Source organism: Rhinolophus ferrumequinum, chromosome 11 (assembly GCF_004115265.2).
Source record: "Rhinolophus ferrumequinum isolate MPI-CBG mRhiFer1 chromosome 11, mRhiFer1_v1.p, whole genome shotgun sequence".
Taxonomy (NCBI): Eukaryota; Metazoa; Chordata; class Mammalia; order Chiroptera; family Rhinolophidae; genus Rhinolophus; species Rhinolophus ferrumequinum.
In genome coordinates, this window is record NC_046294.1 from 76,285,422 (window position 1) to 76,302,345 (window position 16,924).

At 38.2% G+C, this 16,924-nt stretch overlaps 1 pseudogene; it reads right to left on the bottom strand.

Moving 5' to 3' along the window:
- Positions 1-4,380: 4,380 nt before the first annotated feature.
- Positions 4,381-10,918, bottom strand: LOC117030622 (60S acidic ribosomal protein P0-like; annotated as a pseudogene).
- Positions 10,919-16,924: the final 6,006 nt, after the last annotated feature.

A 16,924-nucleotide genomic window follows, 5' to 3' on the forward strand; every position in this document is an offset into this window, starting at 1 on the left:
AGCCTTTAATGAGTCATTTCTTCCTTGCCAATGGGTGAAAATAGTTGTTTGATAATAATTTTAACAAAATAAAACACTCATTTACTTATTCTACAAACATCTGAGGGGTTCCACCATGTAAAAGTCCACAGATTTTTTTTCTACTAATTATTAATAGACACAGAAATGAGTTAATCAGTCTTACTCATGCCAAATGAGTTCACATTGTAAAATCCACTTAGCAGATTTGCATAATAAGAAATAAAATTATGAGTCAGAGAAAAAGCCTATGAAACTTGATTGGTTAGGCTCAAAATTTAAATGATTAGACATTCTTTTGTGTTTATTTCATTTTAATATGACCACCCTCAACAGATGATTATATCTAATCAATGTTTCACAAAGATAATTACTATACATGTTCTAGAACCAGGCACTGCGAGGAAAACGAGGGCTCAGTTATTAGGGGCAAAAGTTAATCTTCTCAGGTCATTCCTTTATTACATTTCCTTAGTGCAAGTTCTTTGGTGGTAACATTTATCACAACCAAAAATTACAGCAGCAAATGACCATAGTGGTACTTTCTCCTTCTTAAAATCTACAGCCTATGAAATGCTGCTCTCTTGGCACAAAAGAGCTCATATTTTTTCTGAGTAAGATTTGACAGCTGTTGTCTATGTCAAATGTAAAGCTAAGACAGAGATTTTTAAATTTCATGTTCAGTATTTAAAACTTGAAAAACAAGTGTGTTATTGAAATTGTTTATACATATGATCACTGAGTCAATCCATACCTTCAAGAATCAGCTAAAAACTATTTCTTCAAAAGACTGTTCCTCACCCTTCAGAATTGGAATATCTGCTCCTATGCCACATTTCCTTCCTTCTGTCATATCACTGTATTCTGAAATAGGCTAAGCTGCTATAAACAAAGGGACTCAAAAATACAGCAGTTCAAGTGAGATAACCTTCTTTTGTATAAAGGTCCAACTGTAGTAAGGTAGGTAGTGACGGGGATGGCACTCCTCTACCATCCAAAGGCCCAGGTTCCTTGTTGCTTGGCCAACCTCTAGGGCACTGTCCTCATCTACAAGATCAAAGCTGGCCCAGCACATCTGTATGGCAGCCCACAGAATAGCTACTAGCAACCGCTGGCTACTGAGGATTAACATGTGACTAGAAAGACAAATACCATATGATCTCATTTATATGTGGAATATAAAGAACGAAATAAACAAAACAGAAACAGACTCATAGATACAAAGAACAAACTGATGGTTGCCAGAGTGGAAGGGAATTGGGGAGCTGGGTGAAAAAGGTGAAGGGAATAAGAAGTACAGATTGGTTGTCACAAGTTGTCATGGGGAAGTAAAATACAGCATAAGGAAGATAGTCAATAATGTTGCAACAACTATGTATAGTGCCAAGTGGGTACTATACTAATTAGGGAGGAATCACTGCATAAAGTATATAAATTCCATACATATCCTTGGGTGGTAAAATAGCAGCATTTAAAAAAAATTAACTTTCTTTTTTAAACAAAACTCAATTAGGAACTAAACAAAACGAAAATAAGAATAGGCTAAATACTACAATAAAATTTCAGCGATTTCAGTCTCAAACCTGCAACATGCTTAACGGGAAACACGACAATCATTTCCATTCAAGAATAAGACAGAAATAATCACTATGTTCACTATTATTTAGCATTGTACTGCAGGTATTGGCTAGCACAAATAGACAAGAAAAAGAAATTAGAGTCATAAAATTGTAAATGAGGGATTAAAACTATCCTATCTGCATATGATGTGACTGGATATGTGAAATAAAAGACATTGGACACTGCAACTGGACAGGACAAAATTAGTACACAGAAATTAAAGATTATACACACAAACACAAAAATTGACTAGTTAAAATATATGCATTAGAGGACTGAACATCATAAAAATATCAACTCTTCCTAAGTTAATATATAAACTTACTACAATCTAAATAAAAATACCAACAAGTTTTAAAAATTAAGGTGATTCAAAAATATAAACACACACATACACAAAACACAGACAAACTCTGAAGAAGAGCAATTGGTGGGATGGTTAGGTGACTACACTTAACAGATATTATAAATCCTCAACAATTAAAATTTTATAGAACTAGCACATGAGTAGACTGAAAAATAATGAAACAATTAGGAAACACAGAAATATATCCAAGTATATGAAATATCACACCTCAAATCAGTGGGACAAATATAGACTGTAATAAATGGTACTGGATCAACTGAGTAGCCATCTGAAAGAAATGAATAAACTTGATCCTTATGTTACACTATGTACTAAGATAAACTCCAAATAAATCAAATATTTAAACATAAAAAAGGAAGCCAAAAAGATTACCAAAATTTAAGTATGGGGTGGGAATGGATGAGAAGATATGAAACAATTCCTTAGTATCTTCCTAAGGAAGATCTTCCTAAGTTTAGTTCAAAATCCAGGACCATTAAAGAAAATATTGACATCAAAGCTGCATGTATGGCTAACTATACCACAATTAAAATAAAAACACAAATAAAAAGCAGAAAAAATATTTGAAACTCATTTCACAAAGGGCTAATCTCTTAAAATCAATAACGAAAAACTTGAGTCAAAATATGTGGAGACAATTCACAGAAATTATAAATGACTTAATACATGAAGATATATTCAACCTCACTCATAATTTGCATTAAATACAAATGTCCTGAGCTATGATTTTCCACCTATCAAATATGCAAAATTCAATATTTTTATAACAAATTCAGATGGGGAGTTATTCTCATACATTGCCAGTGGGGCTGTAAATTGATACAAACTCTTTGATGGGTAATATGAAAATATCAAACAAATTTACAAATACACATTCCCTTTGAGCCAGAAATCCCTCACTTTGGAGTTGCTCCTAAATATATAACTGATGTATATGCAAATTGATAGCTGTACATACATATTTTTATAACAGGTAAGGATTGGTGTATTAGTTATCTATTGCTGCAAAACTTAGTGGCTTAAAACAACATACATGCATTATCTCAGTTTCTGTGTGTCAGGAAGCTGGAAACAGTCTGGCTGGGTCCTCTGCCTCACTGTCTCTCACAAGGCTGCCATCGAGATGTCAACCTAGGGTCTGCAGTCTCGTCTGAAGCCTCAGATGGGGAAGAATCTGCTTCTCAGCTGACTCAGTGGTTGTTGGCAGCATCACTTCCTCAAGAGTTGATGGACTAAGGGCCTCAGTTCCTCACTGACTGTTAGACAAAGTCTGCCCTCTCTTCCTTGCCACGTGGCCTCTCCCACGTGGCAGCTGGCATCATCAAAGCATGCCAGCCAAGAAGAAAATAGAGTCTGCTAGCAAGACAGAAGTCAGTCTTTTATTACCTAATCATGGAAGTGACATCCCATCATGTGACACCACAGCAAGTCATGAGGGCCCGCCCACATACAAAGGGAGGGGAATACAAGGGCATGAATGTCGGAAGACAGGGATCATTAGGAGCCATTTGCTACCACAATTGGAAACAGCAAGATGTTGAGAACTGGGCATGTAGATGACAGATATTGAATAGGAAATACCCTTACAGGATTCAAAATTTTTTAAATAATGTAAAGGTTTCCAGTGAAAAGCTACTCAGTGGTGAAGCCACTAAACATGTTTTTGTATTTGAAATATTTTCAACCATGTCATTATATTCCTTATTAAAGTTTTTAAACTAAAAATGTATTTACTTTTTTGGTAGCCTCATCATTCTGCAGGAGCTTTCCTGCTTTTATGCTTAGTCAGCAAATCCAATTTGTTTCTTTAGAATTTGTAATTATATAATTATTTGCATATTAACTTTTTTATTGTTTGTCCATCTCACAATACTTTAAGCTTTAAGAAGACAAGAACTAAGTCTGTGTCATCCATTGGTGTATTGCCTAAGACTAGCACAGTGCCTGGCACACAGCAGGCATTCCATAATTATCTGTTGCATATTGAACAAAGCAATGAATGATGCAAACACTGAGTGATAATAATATATCCTCTTTAAAATCCAATGACATGAAATAGTTCTTTTCCCATTACTATGCCTCTATCATACCAGATTACTATTTTTTACACATTCCTGAGATTCTTGAGAGATAATTAAACTTGATATAAGAAGTATAATAGATATCAAATTTATTAATATTTCCTCCTCAAGCTTTAGCTGTAATATCTTTATTACATTCTTTCAACAAATAATTATTGGTTCCCTACTATGTATCAACAGAGTTCTTATTCTTACCAAGCTTGCATTCTAAAATGAAGAAGAAAACTCATATATACAAATGAATATAATAAGGTACAAAGGAATAAACAAGAGCATCCCAGAAAAAAATTCTTTGGAGGTCAGAATAAAAAAAGAAACTATTCCCATCTGGGGGAATTGGAAAAAGCTTTACGGAGAAGATAATATTTAAAGTAGGTCTTAAACAATGAGTAAGATTTGAGTATGTAAAAATAACAGGACATGGGAGTGTGACACCTTGGGAGTGGGAAGAGCAAGAATCAGTAAACAATACAGAGAAAATGTGAGGCATGCATGGGAAGGAGCAAATAATTTGGTATGAATGGAGCTCTGAGTGTAAGGTGGGGAGCAAGAGATTTGAGAGGGAAGACCTTGCAGAGGACAGTTAAAAAGAGTCACATCTGTTATTCACAGGAGTTTGAATTTCATTGCTAAAAGTCACTGATAGAGTTCTGTTAAGGAGAACAACCTTCAGACTTTATAAAACTCATTTCATTTCAACCTGGGCTGGGACTGTGGCAGCAGCAGGAGCAGCAGTGGTGGTGGTGGCCATAGGGGCAGGAGCCACAAATACAGATGGATCAGCCAAGAAGGCCTTGACCTTTTCAGCAAGTGGAAAGGTGTGATCAGTCTCCACAGACAAAGCCAGGACCCGCTGGTATCCACTGATGATGAAAAGGGGTACTGATGCATCAGTTGGGTGACCAGTGTGCGGACACACGCTGGCAACATTGCAGACACCCTCCAGGAAGCGGGAATGCAGTTTCCTCTATGATGTAAGGCACTTCCGGGTTGTAGATGCCGCCATTGTCAAACACCAGCTGGATAATCAACCCAGAGAAGGGGGAGATGTTCAGCTTGTCCGTCAGTGTGGCTTCGTGGCTCCCACTTTGTCTCCAGTCTTAATCAGCTGCACATCACTCAGGATTTCAAGGGTGCCCCTGGATATTTTTAGTGGTGAGGCCCAAAGCCTGGAAGAAGGAGGTCTTCTCAGGTCCCAGATCAGTGTTCTGGGCTGGCACAGTGACTTCACAAGGAGTAGAGGCACCAGCATGGGTGGCAGCTGGTACCTTATTGGCCAGCAGCATGTCCCTGATCTCAGTGAGGTCCTCCTTGGTGAACACAAAGTCCACATTCCCCAGATATGTGGCCACAGTTTCTCCAGAGCTGGGCTGTTTTCCAGATGCCCTCAGATGGCCTTGCTTGTCATGGTGTTCCTGCCCATCAGCACCACCGTGCCCACCAGCCTTCCCGGGGAGGGAGTGCAGACCTGCTGCATCTGCTTAGGGCTGACCTTGTCTGCTCCCACAGTGAAGCATTTTGGATAATCATCCAGAAGTTGGATGATTTTCAGAAAGTAGTTGGACATCCAGGTCACCCTGTCTTTCCTGGGCATCACGGTGATGTACCAGAGATTTCCACACAAGGTGTAAGGATGATGTCACTCTCATGAGTATGTCTGGTGAGAGTTAAATATCTTGAACTGCTCAAATAATACAGTATTTAGCTACAGTAATCAAAGAAAAAGTGAAATTAGTTGGAAATGTATTTTGGTAGTTAATCCAGCTGCAAACCAGGTACCAGGGGATGTGTTAACTTGCTCAAGGAATTAAAGCACATATAACACAGCAGCTGCAACTGCAGTCACCATTTGGTTAAGTTTGCGATGATCCACTGTCATTATCCAAGATCCACCTTACTTCTACACCAGCCTCAAAGGTGAGTTTTACAGGTATATTATGGTAGGAATCACCACCATTTCATGCTTCAAGTCCTTGATGGTAGCACTAATCTCTGCAGTCCCTCCAGGAACGTTGTATTGCTTTTGGTTCCCTATTTTCCATAGGAAGGTAGTTCTAGTGGCTTCCACTTGGCCTTTCCTACAATAGCACTCACTCCACAAGGAACCAATGCAGGGATTCTGGGAGTTGCTGAGTACGTCTATTCCAATTATTCATCCTGGAACTGGAAAATAACCACAAGATGGGTTTGGGGACCCACTGGGCCCACTGTGAGATACACCTGAGCCAAAACTCCATTGGTCACCTGATCTCCATAAGCCCCTGCTCTGACTGGTAGACCAAAGTGATATCTTGGATTTCCTGGAATTAGTGTTAGTTCAAAGCCAGCGTACGTTAATCCCCAAAAGGTCTGATTATTTCCTTTTTCCCAATGCACAGTCACCTGGTTAAAGGTTGTGTGTCCGTTTCAGGAAGACTGGGAGAAAGAGTCACAGGTTTTAGCGGTGTCCCAGAGTCCGTCCTCAAGAGGACACAGCCTCCCCTTCATTCGAGGGGTTCTGCAGCTATAAACCAGCTCATGCCTGGGAACTGACTGAGGGGCTGTGACTGTTTTGGTGACTCAAGTTATACTTCAACTATAACTTTTCTGCTTGTACTGATCAAATAAAAATTTTATAGATTCTCGTTCTAATTGTCTTGTAGGGACACCATACTCAACTAGCTGACATCACTGGACTCTGGGAGTCAGACTCTTCCGATAGCTGCTTTGGCCCTGCTGTCCTTTGTCGTACCCACACCCATCCTGCTTTTGATGGTGAAGTGCAGCCACTTGCCCCTGCCACCCGGAGATCTAATTATCCTTTCTGCATTTGGGATCCCAGTTTGTTGGCAGCAGTTCCCGCTGTGATTTCAGAGAGGAGTAGCCACAGAGCTCTTCCAGGATCCTAGAGTCTCCTCATAAATTTGAGATCTCCTTGGAGATACTCTGCTGCCGACCCTACTCCCAATGTCATCATTGCTGTAAGTGGCGCTGAAGTCTCCCTCTGGCAGTGGCCCCCATTGTTCTGCCTATCACTGTAGGCATTGCTATTAATCCCATGGGTAGAATGGGCCTGGCCAGAATATGCTGCCACATCATTTCTGCCCTATAAAATGCCTGGCGTCAATGCTGCAAATCTGTATGAGGTAGGTTCATTTGCACCTTTTGCAGAGGGAATCCAGAGCAATAGTAAAATCCTTGTTTGCAGCCCAGTATCCGTTGCCATTCTGGTTAGTATGGGCCAAATTTCCATTGGAAAACCTTCTCCCCATTCTCAGCCCCATAGTTTGTGTAGTACTGAAGCTAACTGAAGATATAGAGGATGGCCTGATTGTCTTTAAGCCAGACGAGGTATCCTTTTCCTCTGGAGAGTGTTAGGTGCAGAGTATTGCACAAAACCCAGGCCAGAGCCAATCAGCACTCCATTCTCCTGGCCACAGTGATAGTACAATAGATCACAAATAATCTTATACCACCAGTCCCATGACTATACAATCCAGTAACCACTGACAACCTGTGAAATGAGGTCTTTAAATTGGCTTAATGTTTCCACTGGTCTACCTGAAAGTGTGAGGGTTTCATTACTACTGGTTCAATTGCTGTATTTAACAATTGGATTCTTTTGTTTACCATCCAAGAGGAAAAAAGAGAGACGTTTTCTGTAGGAAAATCCCTGGTATCCTATTTAATACCTATCTTACTTTTACTATCCCTGCCCCAAGGTTAATCACAAATTAAGGAATATACCACATACTCTTTGTAGTTTTCACTTAGCCTTTTCTCCACAGAGGATCCAAATTTGTATCCAAGAGGCTGGATCAAGGACTGACATAACAGTCATCCAGCTATACTGCCCTCTACACACACACACACACACACACACACACACACACCCCTGACACACATTTGGAAGCTTTGCATGATGCACAAATCCCGGGGCACCTTTACATCCTAGAATATCAGTGTCCCTGGTGCTTAGACTTTGGGGCTTCCTTTAAATTTCATGAGCATAAGCAAGAGAAGGTCACTGCCTGGAGTCTATAACTTGTGAGTTTTAACATTTTTGGAAAGCTGTCAAAATTATGAATCTTCTCCAAAGGAAGATGTACACATGCACCTGCCCACAAAGTTTTGTATACAATTGTGGGTCATTCACAAATCCTCTGAAGCTTATTCATGGACCACGGGTTAAGAACTCCTTTCTTAACTCTACATAGCTTAACTCTTCATGTTGATCTTTTAAAGCAGCTTTTAAAAGCTTTTATTTCCTTAAATGCCCTATTTTGCTTGCTGGCAACTACAAAAGTCAGAGTGGGCATTCTTTAAAATTGCATTAGATGCTTATTCACCGTTTCTTATTAATCAAATAACAAACTCCAATTGCTTTTGCAAGAGTGAAGACAATGAGACTGTACTCTAATACAGTTCTTTCTTTTTTTTTTCACACTTGCAGCTTTTTTGGTACCTGTATATAGAGCCACAACAGAAGGCAAGGCAACATAAAGCTCTTATCTCTCTCTTCTCATCACCATTTATTCCCTCCTTGCATCTGCAAAGGGCATTTGAAGGTTATGCTCAAGCATGCCTGGCTCTTCCTGGGGAAAAAATTTCTCTTTAGTGATTTACTAAAAATAAAGTGCTATCAACCATCCGTCTTTCCATTGCTTAAAATGATTTGGAATCCCTGAATGAGTGTGTTTGTCTCAGTCTAATAATCCCTAAAGGAATGTATGACACACAATCCTGCACTGTTTATTTCTGTTTTCACACACTGACTGCACATCTAGCTCCTCAGCCGTGCATGGATTATCTGAGCTCAAAGGACCTGCTGGGTTTATCTGCAAATGTATTAAGCAGGAAGATTTGCTACTGGCATAGTGGACTCACCTAGAAGCAAGGAGAGGAAGAAAAGGACAAACTAAAATTGCATTTGAACTAAAAGGTGGCAGCCCCACAGTGTAAGATCCTCAGAACTTCAGAAAATTTCCACACTCAGGAGTGTGGGCATATCCTTGACTTCTATTCGCCTACACCCCACACCCAACACATAAGAAATCCTGAGGTCCTACCTTCAAATTACATATCCAAAAGCCTACTACGTCTCACCATCTCAACTACTGCCACGCTGTTGCGAGCCAATCATCTCTCATCAGGACTCCAGCAGGTCATCCTCTTGTCCAATCTTCACACAGCAGCCAGAGTGTCCCTTTAAAACAGAACTGGGATTATGTCACCTGTTCACTCAAAACCATTCAAATCGCTCACCATCTGAGAGTAAAAACCAAGACTACACTTTGGCATGTACTGCAGGCTCTATCTCACTTCCCAAATAACTCTCCATCTACTCTCTCTCACTGTGCTCCCGCCACACCGGCCTCCTGTGTCAGTCCTTCATCTCAGGCCTTACACCTTAGGTCTTTACATTGGCCTTTTCTTCTGTCTGGAATGTGCTTTCCCAGGTAAGTACACAGTTAACCTCTCCACCTTCTTCAAATCTCCCTTCAAATGTCATTCTCACGGAGAACCAACCATCATATCCACTCCTTTAAAAACTGGAACCCATCTGCCATCCCACCTCAACTTCCTGCTCTACCTCTTCTCTATGGAGAAAAAAAATGTATCATTTTAAAATATAATATATGGTTTACTTATTTATCATGTTTATAGCTTATTGTCCATTCCACCACATTCCATTATACCACTCCCTCCAATTAGACTGTAAGCTCCACGAGGGTAGGATCTTTTTGTGTTCACTGATGTATCCATTATTTAAAATAGTGCCTGGCCCATAGTAGGCAATCAATAAATATATGTTGAATGAATTAATTACTTCATTAATCCCTATGTTTAACTGACCTGACACTCCCCTCTCCCCCACCCCTTTTTCTCCCCAAACACACACACAGAGATTAGAAAAGGTAAAGACCAGATTGCTCTCAGGGATGTGATTAGGGCAGGAGACAGTGAAGAAACAAGCTGGCATTCCTTGGCCATCTATTATGCAGTAAGTGCTATACTCAATATTTTACATGCTATCTCATACAATCCACCGAACAATTGCACGGTAGGTATTATCCTCTCTTACAGGTCACACAGCTAGTAAGTAGTGAGGTTCAGTTTTAAATCCATGTTTGACTTAAAAACACTTGATTCTTCCTAGAACCACAAGACTAATTTGCTTCCGGTCAGAAATACACCAGGTAAGAGTGTTTAGCAAGGCAGATGCTAAGAAATAAAGCAGGCATGTATGTAGTTGCCACTATACTCTGCTAACACAACTAATTTTCAAAGATTTGGCTATAGTTCCTAAAGCATATCAAATATGATTCAGGCCATCATAGCTTCATTACTTCTTATACTTTTGTCTTAGACACTGCTTATTTGACCAGATTATCTTCCATGCTATAAATTAGGTTTTGAGGTCACCTGTGGGGAGCAAATATTTCTAACCTAATAATCTCTACCCTCAGCCCCCAGATATTTTCATTCAAAAGCTGATCAAACAGACAGTAGAGGGAGGAGTGAAGAATTAGGAGGCAAACTACATCATGGTCCCTCAACACCCTTTATTAAAACTTAGATTCTTTCTCTCATTAAATAAAGAATGATAATTCTTCAAAATTATTATGACTGGCAAAAGTTAATTGGTAGTCATATCTTATATTCTCTCTCCCTTTTGGGAATTCTTTTATGGCAAAATCAGGAGGACTTCTACTAAAGAAGATTCTAGGAGGCCAAAAAGATTTTACCTTGAAGTTTCCTGTTCAGCTTCAAGGGAAGACAAACTACACAGATGTAGCCAGGCACCAAGAAGTTGCTGGGAGTGGGTACTGTGGAGAGAATACATTCTCTGCTCACTCCTGAGTGGAAAACATTCAGTAAGTTGACTTAACCCCCTGGCAAGAACAATGGACTTACCGCTTAGTAAATTCTTGACTGACAGCCAAGGTTGCTATTTCAAAGCAGAAAAGCAACAAAGGGAATGATGCAAAGAAAGAATTTCTCTTAATTTTCTTTTTTTAATGTCAAGGAATAGAGAAATATTCAAAGTAGCAAAAAGAATAAATAATACATTTTAAGAATTTTTGCCTTTATAGTCAGTCAACGTGGCTTACTTGCTTTACCTGGAACCTCAAATTCTCAAACACAATATTCAAAAGTTTAGGAACTGGCTAATATCATCATTCTTTAATATATAAGCAGCCTTATTTTTCTCAATTGATTTATTATAGAAAAATTACATAATTAAATTTGGTTGTCATTTGAAATTTTAATGACATAAAATTTGTCATACTGCAAACTTTAACGAAAAATTTTTTGTTAATTGAATAATTACTTTATTCAAACAAGTTTTAGTCTTGAAAAGTAGGTACATGACTAATTATGTTTTATTGATTGTATTTGGCAATTAAAAAATCATAGAAATCTCTCCCTGGTTAATTCAGTCTGGCTAGAAGTTTATCAATTTTACTAGTCTTCTCCAAGAACATGTTTTTGTTTTCATTGATTTTTCTCTATGGTGTTTCTGTTTTCTATTTCATTAATTTCTGCTCTGATCTTTATTGTTTCCTTTCTCCTGACTACTTTGCGTTTCATTTGCTCTTCTTTTTCTAGTTTCTTAAGAAGAAAGTTGAGGTCCTTGGATTTGAGACTTTTCTTCTTTCCTACTAAAAGTATTTAGTGCTATAAATTTCTCAAGTACTGCTTCAGTAGTGTGTTGGGAGTCCCCAAGTTCACGCCCAATTTCAATGCTTCCCTAGACGCATTGACAGGACTCAGCATACAGCCGTACTCAATGCTATGATTTATTATAGCAAAAGGATAGCACAATCAGCAAAGGGGTACATGAGGTGAAGTCCAGAGGAAACCAGGCACAATCTTCCAAAAGTTCTTTCTTAGTGGAGACAGAGGATATGCCTAATCCCCCCAGCAAGAAGTTATAATGAAAAGTGTGAAATGTTGCCAACCAGGGAAGCTGGTTACAGGCAGCACCCTCTGACTGGCTTGTACCCAAATTCCAGACTTCAGAAGGAAAGCAGGGGCACAGTGAGCTACTCTTATCAGTTAGGATGATGGAAGCCTTTCTCCCCCCGCCCCCTGCCCCAATCCAAGTTCTGAGATTCCAGCCAAAGGCTAACCTTGCAAGTGTGTCTTTCTAAGGACAGCAATGTCAGGCCTGCTGTGCTAATTTCTTTTTGCACAAATTCTGATATGGTGTGCTTTCATTTCCATAAAGTTCAAAACACTTTCTATTTTCCCTTTTGCATTCTCCCTGATTCTATGGGTTATTTATATTCAAAATTATCAAGGATTTTTCTAGAGATCTTTTTGTTAGTAATTTCTATTTTATATTCATTGTAGCTAGAGAACATATTTTGTATGACTTCAATTCTTTTAAATGTATTGAGTCTTGTTTTATGACCCAGAAAGATGGTCTTTCTCAGTAAATGTTCTTGATAAGAATGTGTATTCTGCTGTTGTTAGCTAGAATGTTCTATAAATGTCAGTAAAGTTAAGTTGATCAACTGTATTGTTCAAGTCTACCATTATCCTTACTGATGTTCTGTATTTCTTCTATCAATTATTGAAATCACCAACTATAATTGTGGATTTTTCTTTTTTTCCTGTAGTTATATCAGTTTTTGCTTCATGTAGTTTGAAGCTGTTATTAAGTGCATAAAAGAACAAAGTTGGAGGTCTGATATTACCTGATTCCGAGACTTACTATTAAGCTACAAAACAGTGTGGTATTAGCATAAAAAGATATGCATATCAAAAAACCTATGCAGAAATATATCCACATATATATGGTCAACTGATGTTCCACAAAGCTGTTAAGCAATTCATTTGGGAAAGAGTAATCTTTTCAAAATGATGCTAGAACAAACAAATAATCACACACAAAAAAGTGAGCCAACATATATAGAAATTAATTTAAAGCGAATTATAGACCTAAATACCAGGGGTGCCAAAAAAAATGTATACAAATTTTAAGAGATGTTATCTATGTATTACTTTTTGAAGTTGAATTGAATTATGGTAGCAATGTGTAACCTGATGCTTTCTCAAAAGACGGCATTAATCAAATGAATGACAGCATTACCATTCGGCAGGCAGGACAGTCAAAGAAAATGGCAGAAGCACAGTTGTCATTCGAGGAGCGCATGACCATTTTGAAGTGGTATTTGAAATTCGAGAACGTTGTGGAAACACAACAACAATGGAGGTGTGAGTATGCAACAGAACCTCCGACACACCTAACAAATGCATGCATTTGTGATAAGTTTGAGACGCATGGTACTGTGAAGAATTTGAAATGGCACGTGAAGGTATGCAAGTGGACACTTTGGTCAACGATGCTCAAGCAGTAGTTTGCTATAATCAGAAGTGTTTCGATGCTGATGGTAACCACTTTGAGCACCTCTTGTAATTGCAAAAATCAAATGTGACTTGTATTCATCTTTTGTTATTGGTATATATTGAGTATTACAAATTTAATACAGTTTTCGTTTCTTTTTGGCACCCTGTTTAAGGGCTAAAACTATAAAACTACTACTGTTTCCCTGAAAATAAGACCTAACTGGACCATCAGATCTAATGTGTCTTTTGGAGCAAAAATTAATATAAGACCGGGTCTTACATTACATTGTATTGTATTATATTATATTATATATATTATATTATACCCGGTATATATAAGACCAGGAATAATATAATATAATATAATATAATATAATATAATATAATATAATATAATATAATAAATATAATACCAGATCTTATATATACATAATATATGTTTAATACGTAATGTATAAAAATATATTTTTTTTAATTAAAGTTTATTGGGGTGACAATTGTTAGTAAAGTTACATAGATTTCAGGTGTACAATTCTGTATTACATCATCTATAAATCACATTGTGTGTTCACCACCCAGAGTCAGTTCTCCTTCTATCAACATATATTGGATCCCCTTTACCCTCATTGCTGACTCCCTTCCCCCCTTACCCTCTGGTAACTAGTAAACTATTGTGTCTATGAGTTTTTGTTTCTCATTTGCTTGTCTTGTTCTTTTGTTGTTTTTGGTTTATATACCACATATCAGTGAAATCATATGGTTCTCTGCTTTTTCTGTCTGACTTATTTCGCTTAGCATTATAATCTCAAGATCCATCCATGTTGTCACAAATGGTCCTATTTCATCTTTTTTTACCGCCAAACAGTATTCCAACTGGATCTTATATTAATTTTTGCTCAAAAGATGCATTAGAGCTGATGGTCTGGCTAGGACTTATTTTCAGGGAAACACAGTACATAACAATATAAGAGAAAATCTTAGGGATTTGGGCTAGGCAAAATTTTCTTGAATGGGAAACAAAAAGCACAATCTTTTAAAATTAAAAAAATAATTGATAAACTTCATAAAAATTTAGAATGCTGGGTCTTGGGGCAGTTAGATGGCTCAGTTGGTTACAGCATGATCTCTGAACAACAGGGTTCCCGGTTCAATTCCCACATGGGCCAGTGAGCTGCGCCCTCCAAAACTAGATGGAAGACAACGAGCTGCTGCTGAGCTTCTGGAGGGGCGGCCAGATGGCTCAGTTGGTTAGAGCATGAGCTCTCAACAAGGTTGCTGGTTCAATTCCCACATGGGATGGTGGGCTGCGCCCCCTGCATCTAAAAGATTGAAAACAGAGAGTGGACTTGGAGCTGAGCTGCACCCTCCACAACTAGATTGAAGGACAACGACTTGGAGCTGATGGGCCCTGGAGAAACACTGTTCCCCAATATTCTCCAATAAAATTAAAAAATAATAATGAATAAAATAAAATAAAATGTTGGGTCTTCAAAAGACAGTACTAAGAAAATAAAAAGCAAGCCACAGACTGTGAGAAAATACTTGCAAAACATATGTATGACAAAGCACTTTTATCCAGTATATATATAAATACCATGTTTCCCCAAAAATAAGACCGAGCCGGACCATCAGCTCTAATGCATCTTTTGGAGCAAAAATTAATATAAGACCGGGTCTTACATTATATTATATTGTATTATATTATACTTGGTATTATATTATATTATATTATATTATATTATATTATATTATATTATACTAAGACCAGGTCTTATATTAAAATAAGGCTAGGTCTTATATTAATTTTTGCTCCAAAAGACGCATTAGAGCTGATGGTCCAGCTAGGTCTTATTTTCAGGGAAACTAGTATAACTCATCAAAAAGACAACTCAATTTTTTAAAACTTGACAAAAGGTTTGAACCGACATGTCAACAATGAATATAAACAAATAGCAAATAGGCATATGTAAAAATGTCCAAGACCATAGGTGTTCAGGGAAATGCAAATTAAAAATACAGAAAGATACCATTACACACACACAACAATGGCTAATATTAAAAAGACTGATAATACCAAGTGTTAGCAAGGCTGTGGAGTAACTGCAACTCTCAAGCATTGCTGATAGGAAAGCAAACTGGTACCACCATTTTTGAAAACAGTTTGGTAGTGTCTTATAAACATACACTTACCATATGACCGAGCAATTCAACTCTGAGGTATTTATTCAAGAGAAATGAAAACATGTAAACACAAAGACATGTTCCAAAATGTTCACAGCAGCTTTTTTTTTTAAAAAAAAAAAGAAAAATATTAGTTTTAACCTGGAAAAAAATCCAAATGTCTATCATCTGGTGATTGGCAAAACAGATTGTGATGTATGTATACAACAGAATATTACTCAGCAATAAAAAGGAACAAAATATTTATATATCAAGAAATAGGTGAATCTTAAAAAGCATTGTCTTGAGTTAAAAAAAAGAGACATAAACGTCTACAAAGTGTATGATTCCATTTATGAAAATCTAGAAAAGGCAAAAGTATAGTGATAGAAAGCAGATCAGTCTTTGATGTGAGAAGAGGGAATTGATTGCAAAAAGGCAGGAGGAAACTTTCCAGGGCAATGGAAATGTTCTCATTCTTGATTGTGGTAATGATTACACGACTATATGCATTTGTCAAAACTCATCAAATTGTACACTTAAAATTGATGAATATTATATGTAAATTATACTTTATGAAAACTGATACAAAAAATCTGGTCAAATGGCACAATAGGTAAACGCTCTGTTTGCATGCTGTCATGATCACATCAAAATTACAACTAAACTACAGAACAACCATCAATGACAATCACCTGAAGTCTAGCTGAACTAAAGCCCTATAACTAAGGACATACAGAAGAAGCCTTGTTGAGACTGGTAGGAGGGATGGTGACATGGAATGGGCTGGTTTTACACCTGTATGTGGCAGTTAAAAATTGGGAGGGATACCTCGAGGTACTCCCTGAGGAGTGAAGGATCCCAGCCATACACCAGGCTCCCCAGTCCAGGGTTCCAGTGCCAGGGAGAAAAGTCTCTGTAACTTCTGGTTGTGAAAACCAGGCGAGATTGTGGCTAAGTGAGATGCAAGGCTGCTGGAGTCTCAGACTCTCCTCTTAAAGAGCCCACACATGGTCTTCCTCATTGACAGACTCATTTGCTCTGAGCTCCAGTGCTGGGACAGCAACTTGAAAGGTGCCAGGGACATAGGGGAAAAAACTGAATTCTCTGGCTTCAGGGTGAGAGATGGAGGGTCAGCTTTCTCCAAGACAGAAGTGGTGGCAGAAGCCCTTGTTCTTTAGTTTAGCCTTCCTCCCACCCAGCATGAGGATGCAGGCAGCTGCTATATCTGAATCTCCATCAACTGGTTAACATGATTCATCTGCTCCACCCTGGTGATTCTCTGAGACACCAGCTGCACCCAACTTGCGGGCCCACCCAAGCTGCTTCCAGTGGCTTT